This window comes from Sphaerodactylus townsendi, linkage group LG02, assembly GCF_021028975.2.
Source record: "Sphaerodactylus townsendi isolate TG3544 linkage group LG02, MPM_Stown_v2.3, whole genome shotgun sequence".
Taxonomy (NCBI): domain Eukaryota; kingdom Metazoa; phylum Chordata; class Lepidosauria; order Squamata; family Sphaerodactylidae; genus Sphaerodactylus; species Sphaerodactylus townsendi.
The window spans coordinates 130,706,725-130,714,171 of record NC_059426.1 but is presented as its reverse complement, the minus strand read 5'-3'; positions in this window follow the sequence as shown (position 1 = coordinate 130,714,171).

Below are 7,447 nucleotides of genomic sequence, written 5' to 3'. Positions count from 1 at the left end.
CTTTATGAGCCACCTTGAACAGGTTTTCTGAAAAGACAGCATGTACATTTTCCAAATAAATGAATAAAGCATCAACTACCAGCTAATTGAATAAGCCATGATCTGTTGCACAATGACACGCTAAGATGCTCAATGCTATATTCAAGCTGAATGTCAAATGGCAACATCAAGCTGATCTAGCAATGGTTTTTGATTTTTGTGTAAGCAAGGAATTTGATCAAGATAATTTTAGCTGGCCATCATATTTCTGTTGAATTTCTCTGTACATTTGGTTAGGATAAATCAAATCCAAATCTGAAACTGTGGTTCAAAAATTGTTTTATTAACCACAATGAGTCTTAATTGTAATTTTTATTATTTGTTTATTTATTCAAGTTAATTTAATATCCCACCCTCTCCAGCCAAAGGTCAGTTTCAGGGCAGCTAACAGACATGCATAAATATACAAATACATCAAATAAATACAGCTAAACAACATTAAAACTTCCAGTATAAAATATATATTTCCATAGATGGCTATATGGAAGTAACCAATCTCCTTACAATTTCAATCTTGTGGGTGAAGAAGGGAGGGAGCATAGATTATTATTCTGGGGCTAAATATTTTACAAAAGGTTGGCATCATTAACTATATGCCCAGCAAAATAATTCAGTTTTGCAGGTTCTGTGGAATTGAGTTATATCACTCAGGACCATAACTTCTGCCAGAAGTGAGTTCCACCAGATGGAAGTCAGATCTGAAAAAGCCCTAACTGGTAGAACTCAGCCAAACATATCTGGAGCTAGGAACCACTAATAAATTGCTATCGGGGGAACAGAGGGTCCTCCAGGAGAGATATAGGGAGACACGGTCCTGAAGATATGATGCATAACATCCAAACAGGGACATTTGGGCTTAATTATGGCTCCTTGCCACAACACAAGCTTTGCTGAAATAAAATGGAAAAAGTCTCTCTCTCTCTCTCTCTCTCTCTCTCTCTCTCTCTGTGTGTGTGTGTGTGTGTGTGTGTGTGTGTGTGTGTGTGTGTGTGTGTAAAATGCTTTCCACTTATCAGTCACTTTCCATGTTTTAGGTATAATCTAACATTTTTTTCCAATATGATATGGCTAACTGAAAAATGCAGGATATGCGTGACTATATTTATATAGTTATATACATTCTGCATTTTCCAACTAGCCATACCATACTGAAAAAACTGTTGTTAGATTATATCTAAAACATGGAAAGTGACTGATAAGTGGAAAGCACTTAAGTTAAAGATGAAGCAAAGTAAAACCACTGTACAACTCCTTTGGGTAGATGCTAAATATCAGATATAGAGTAAAGTAAAAAATGCAAACCAGGTAGGAAAGCAACAAGTCAAAAGAAGTTTATAGGGATGCAACCCCCCCCCCCCCAATGATTGAGAATGCTTTTTGTTTAAAAAGTGAATTATGAATATTTAAAACAAACAAATATGTTTGTTACACATGTTCTGAGAGATGAGATGTCCAAATGTAGAACAGCAATATCTGCTTTCCTTTGGATGAAAGAGAGAACTAGAGACTTGGGGTGTATTTGTAATATATATGGATGGGTTGTGATTTGTGTGTGTGTGTGTGTGTTGTTTTGCAAATTTACAAGCAGACTGCAAGCAGAGTCCTATGAGCTGGCAGGAAATCTATTTCTGCATCAAATTCATCCAGCTCATAGCCCTCTGTCATTCTCTAGATCAACCTAGATGAGTTGCAGAGGAACCTCAATGAGTTTTTCTGTTCGACTTATGTTAAAGTTGTCTCATGTTATCAAATTGAATTGGGACCATGGGGGTGGGTGATAGAGATTCATAATGCAGTAATGCAAAGCTACTCCAGCCTAAACCTATTGACTTCCATAGGCTTGGGCAGGAACAACTGTTAATGCTTCCCCTATGATTTCCTGCAATTTTAATGAGATCTGCTTCCTTGAAATATGTTATTATCATAGAAGAAGAAAACATTCAGATATTTATATAGTACCTGTATATTGTCCTAAAGGGACAAATGGGATGTGGGCCAGTGTTTAGTCTGGGAAAATGGGACAAGAGGAAGAATTAATCCCTCTTTGCCAGTGCCAAAGGCCCCACAATGGCTTTTAACTTGAAAAAAAAATCTATGGAATTCCTGGTGATGGATCTCTCACACCACATCCAGACTATTTTCCAAGTCAAACTTCAAAGTTGCTCAGTCCCACCACTTAGCTTGAAGGCATTTCCTTCCAAAAGGAAATGAGGAGACTCCCCAGTCATGAAGAAATATTATTCCGTTGTGTACAATCTAATTAAACTTTTAGCAAATATCAATTGATCATTTCTGAAAACTAGAACTCAGTTTAACAAAGGAAAGGGTCTTCCTGTATCTGTGTCATGTGGTTTGAGTTAAGCCTTTGTGTGATGGTCACCAGTTAATTTCTACAACTCAGTCGATTTATACAATGTTTTAAAATGCTAACTTTGTTGAAAAATAGCATATACCAATGAACATGCTAAAATGATATTGTTTTCAAAACGTTGCAGTGGTTCATATGATTGTAGAATTTATAAAATATCCCTGTGAAATTTAGATCTAGAACTTATTTTATGGTATGTCATCTAGTTATTTACTGTTAAGAACTGACAGTACCCAATTTAGATGCTGAAATTTGAAATGAAAATATTTTATTGTAGTTTATGAATGTATGTGACCTGTCTATCCAGAACTCACAGTACAATTATTAAAACTGCCTGAGATCTTTCATTCTGGACTCATGTTTCTCCATGTGTAGCAGCTGTAAACCACAAGTGAAGTTTCTAATGTTAGACAAGGTGTAGCCATTAGTTCCGCTAAAAAGCTCTAACCACCAGCACTCATTGATTTCTAGTTTCATATATCTTTAATGAGGAGATTAAATACTTGTTTAGGTAGCCAAGCCTGGCTTAAGTGGTGTTTGCTCATACAGCATGTGCAGCTGAAGACATCCTTAACATTGCTTATCAGTGAGAAAAAGTGAGAAGGGCTTTATTCTCTTCAAACAGAAACTCACTTAGGTCTGCAAAGACATGATTTTTTTTTCAAAAGTAAGATGGCATTAAAGGATATTGCATGAAACAAAGTTTTATCATTTGGGGGTTCTTGTTTCAGTCTGCATATGTAGATAGTTCTAATAGTTCAGGAATGGACCTTTTACAAAGGTCAGATAGATAGCTGGAACAAACAGGTCCAAAGGCAAAATGGGGAATCCTAGCCCTATGCAAATTTAGTAGCATTTCCATGATAGGCTAGCTGCACTCTTTTAAAGTCCACACAGTGCAGGACAGCATTCAGAAGTAATAATCAAGCTGCTGAGAAACTGATGGCTTGGATCCTGTGACTGCATTGTGCACATGCTTTGCTCTGCCCACTGCACAGGTCACTTCTTCCATCATTAGAACTTCTGATTGTATGAGGCTCATTGAAAACCACCATTATTGTGCAGATGGAAGGAGTAGCAGCAGAGGAAGTGAGTTGTGTTGTGGCCATGGGATCCAAGCGGATGTCCCTAAGTATGGCGGCATTGATCATTTGTTACAGTTGGGGGTGGGAGGACTGTACATGTGTGGCTGTATAAATAATAGTGGATGAAAGAATATAGCACAACGTTCTGAGATGTGGAGTATCAGAATTTATATATCTAATTCTGAAGTGTGGACAATATATGTGGACTGGATGAAAGAAGCTGGAGTCAATGAGGAGATATGAGAGAAGAGATTACAAAAAATGAACTTACTGCTGTTTGTTTGATAAAATTATGAAGAAAATACAGGGGGGAGGGGGAAAAGGGGAGAATGTAGAAGTGTGACCTCCCAATTAAAAAAACCCTCAAAATTGTGGGGGCCACCACCACCACCACCATAGAAAGCCGGGACTGGCCACCAGGCCAGGCTGGCCAGGCCACAGTTTCAGTGGCAGATGCTGGGAGCTGCACAACTGCAAGAGAGGACACCTAAGGCCATTCTAGGGATGTCTGTGTTGCATCAGCAGATGCTAGGAGGGGCTTCCAGCTGCACCACTGCCACAGTGGAGATCTTAGGCTTTTTCAGGGATGTCCATGACATTGCTGTGGTAAATGCTGGAAGTGGCTTGGGGGCAGGACCACTGCCATGGTGGATCCTTTGGCTGTTCTGGGAGTAGTCACCACTGCAGAGAGCCAGGCTCAGCTGGGGAATTTGCTGCCTCATGAAGAGGAGATGGGATTTTTCCACATGAAAGGGCATCCCCAGGAGGGGAGATGGCATTCCCCCTCCTGCAAGTTTTGTGGACACACACTTGTCCATATTCTAATAGCAAAGTTGGCCAAATCTGATGATTGGAATTGTAAATGGGTAAAATAGGCTTCTCTATAAACCTAGAGAAGGTGCTAGGTTTGCAGAAAAAATTGAAATCCTAAAAATGGTCAAAGAGGCACCTACATCTTTAAGCAATAGTTTAGCTCAGTGGCTATTGCTAGGCACCACAGTATTCCAGGCTGGGTTTCTGTAAGTAAAAAGGTGGGGAGCGAGAGCAGGGTCCACTCCAGGCCTGTTTTGGCCTCTGAGGGAAAACTCATCGGGGCCAGGTCTAACTATGTTTGCCAGCTCCAGGTTGGGAAATTTGGGGAGATTTTGTGGTGGAGTCTGAAGAGGGTAGAGCTTAGGGAGGGGTTAGGCCTCAGTCAAATATAATGCCATAGAATTCACCCTCCAAAGCAGTTAGTTTTTCCAGGGGGACAGATTTCTGTCATTTGGAGTTCAGTTGTAATTCTGGGAACTGTCCACACTAGGACTGGAAGCAACCTCTGGATGCCTTGATACCCAACCAGCATTACCAACCTGGCCTGACTGCTTGCTTCTGTTCAACAGCCGCTGCCGTCAACAACCCAGTGTATTGTAGCAGTTATAGCTTAAAGTAGTGCATGAAAGACCCGTGGTTGAATCCCCATCTTTCTGTGGAAGCTCACTGGGTGTTTTTGAACCATTCATGTACTTTCATCTTAACTTGCCTCTCAGAGCTGTACAGATAAAAAGGAAGAGATGAGAATAATGTAAATTGCTTTTGTCCCTAATATGGAGAAATGTGGAGTATAAATTAAATAAATAAAAGGGCTGAAGATGGGAGGCAGATAAAAGATGAGAAAGTGATGTCCTTGACTGTTCCTTACCATGCAAGTAGACCTGGCTCAGTGGCCAGTACCACAGAATTAGACCACAGTTTTCCTAGGTAGAGGCTGGGGGGGATTAAGACAGAGGACAGATAAATATGGGTTGGGTGAGTGGCTTTTGGGTGAGGAGGTTAAGAAATTCCTAAAGATTAAGGGGAGGGGGAACCTGGGGAGGGTTTGAGGGGGGGAGAGACCTCAGAAGGGTATATTCCAATAGACTCCATCACCCAAAGCAGCCATTTCCTACATGGGAACTGTGGTTGCCAACCTCCATGTGGAGGCTGGAGATTACTCAGAATTTCAACTGCTCTCGATGACAGAGATCAGTTCTCTGGAAGAAAATGCCTGCTTTGGAGGGGGTTTGTGTGGACTGTATGGCATTCTATTCTACTGAGGACTTTTCTCTTCCCAGATTCACCCTCCCAAGGTTCCACCCAAATCTCCAGAATTTCCAAACCTGGAACTGGCAATGCTAGAGGAACTGATCTCTGAAGATATCCAGCCTCCACCTAGAGGTTGGCAACCCTAGAAGGCAAGAAGGAAGCAGGAAAGGGAAGAGGCTATAGGGATTTTCATGAAAGGGAAAGCGGAAATAGGTGGAGAGGGAAATGAGATTACTCCCACAAGACTTATGAGTTCCCACCTGTAGGTACTATTTTCATTTCCGCCATGTCTTTTCATCTAAAGGGCCTTCAAAAGGTTCACAAAGCAATTCAAAAACAGAAACACTTTTAAAACAAATACATGGCTGCAACTTACTGCAGCCGCCATTGCGGTCCCGGGGAAAGGGGTGTGTGTCCTTCCTGCTCCCCCTCCTTCCTAGTTCGCGGCTTGGTTCCAGGCATGTAAGACTAGGGGGGACCCTGCACACGTGTGCAGAAGGCTGGGGGGCTGATGTCAGGTGATTCCCTGACGTCAGCCAGGGAAGAGCCGGCAAGAGCCTATAAAAGGCCTGGCCCAGCACCGCTCGGCCAGTCTACCAGCGGCCGCAGATGCTTCCCCACCCTCCTCTCCCTTGTTTGGAATATGTTTTATAATGTTTTCTTTGTCATAGCCTTGGCGGGTTGTACATGCGGGACTGATCTATACATGGGTGAGCTGGTTGGATACCCGCTTTTGGTGGAACCTCCATAAGAGGTTTGGGGTGGAGCAAGCCAATCAAATATGGGGCCCAGATGTGGGTTACTATGGCTTGTGCCCCAAGCAGCAAAAGGGAATCCCCAGGCAGTGACCACTGCCCAACTGGTCTTCCCATCGCTGCTCCAGCGTGTTGTGCATTTTCCTCATCAGGCAGGCTTGAGAAAAACTTTATTGGCTGGGGAACAGCCAATCAATCTGCACAGCTCACAGATGAGACCCCCATGCTGCACCTTACGCTTCTGATTTCTTTGAGTCAATATGTTTTAATAAAAGGCTATGGCCAATATGTTTTACTACAACAAATGTGTACTTGTTTTACCAGTGTGCTGTCAGTTCTTTCACTCGGACTGCAATAAAAGTAACAAATAAAAGCAGTATCAGAATCAGAAATGTGCTCATTACATTTTAAGAGGCTAGCGCCTCCCCCCCAAAAAAAGTTTTGACCTCCTTCCTTGAAAGCCAGCACAAAGCTCATAAACTTGGCAAACAATAGAATCTTGAAAGAAGGCATCACCACATGTAATGTTTTCGCTTGAATTTATTGACTACCTGATCGTAAGACATATGACAGGTAATAGTACATTTAAAAGCAGGTCTAGATCTGGTCTGTGCCAGTGGAGACATTTTGAGAAGCCCTCTTTAATTTCATGGTGGAAAAAGGGGACAGAGGTTAAAAACAAATGATGCATTTTTATTTCTGTTAAGGTATAGGGTTTCCCCCTTTAATTCAATTAATGTCTGTCCAGAATTTGAGGTGCTTTGCAGTTATTGACTTCCTATTCTTTTTTCAGTCATCTTCTGTTATTGAAAGCCCAGTTATTTGGGGCACAATCTTCCAGAAAGTATTTGAATATTCACAAATATATACAAAGTCCTACTAGACTTAAATATCTCTATTAAACACCGTCATCTCACTCTCATACATAGACCTGCTAGCATTGTCTTCCTGACTCTGAATGAATGGAGACATTTTTCAAAGACATTCTGATGGAAGGCTTAGACTAAACTCCAGTATATAGCTATAATTATTTTTTAAAAAAATACCGTTATGTACTTTCTTTTGATAATATAAAAGTTTTGTAAAAGAAATCATGGAATCCTAAAAATAAGAAGTTACCTCAATACAAGATTTCT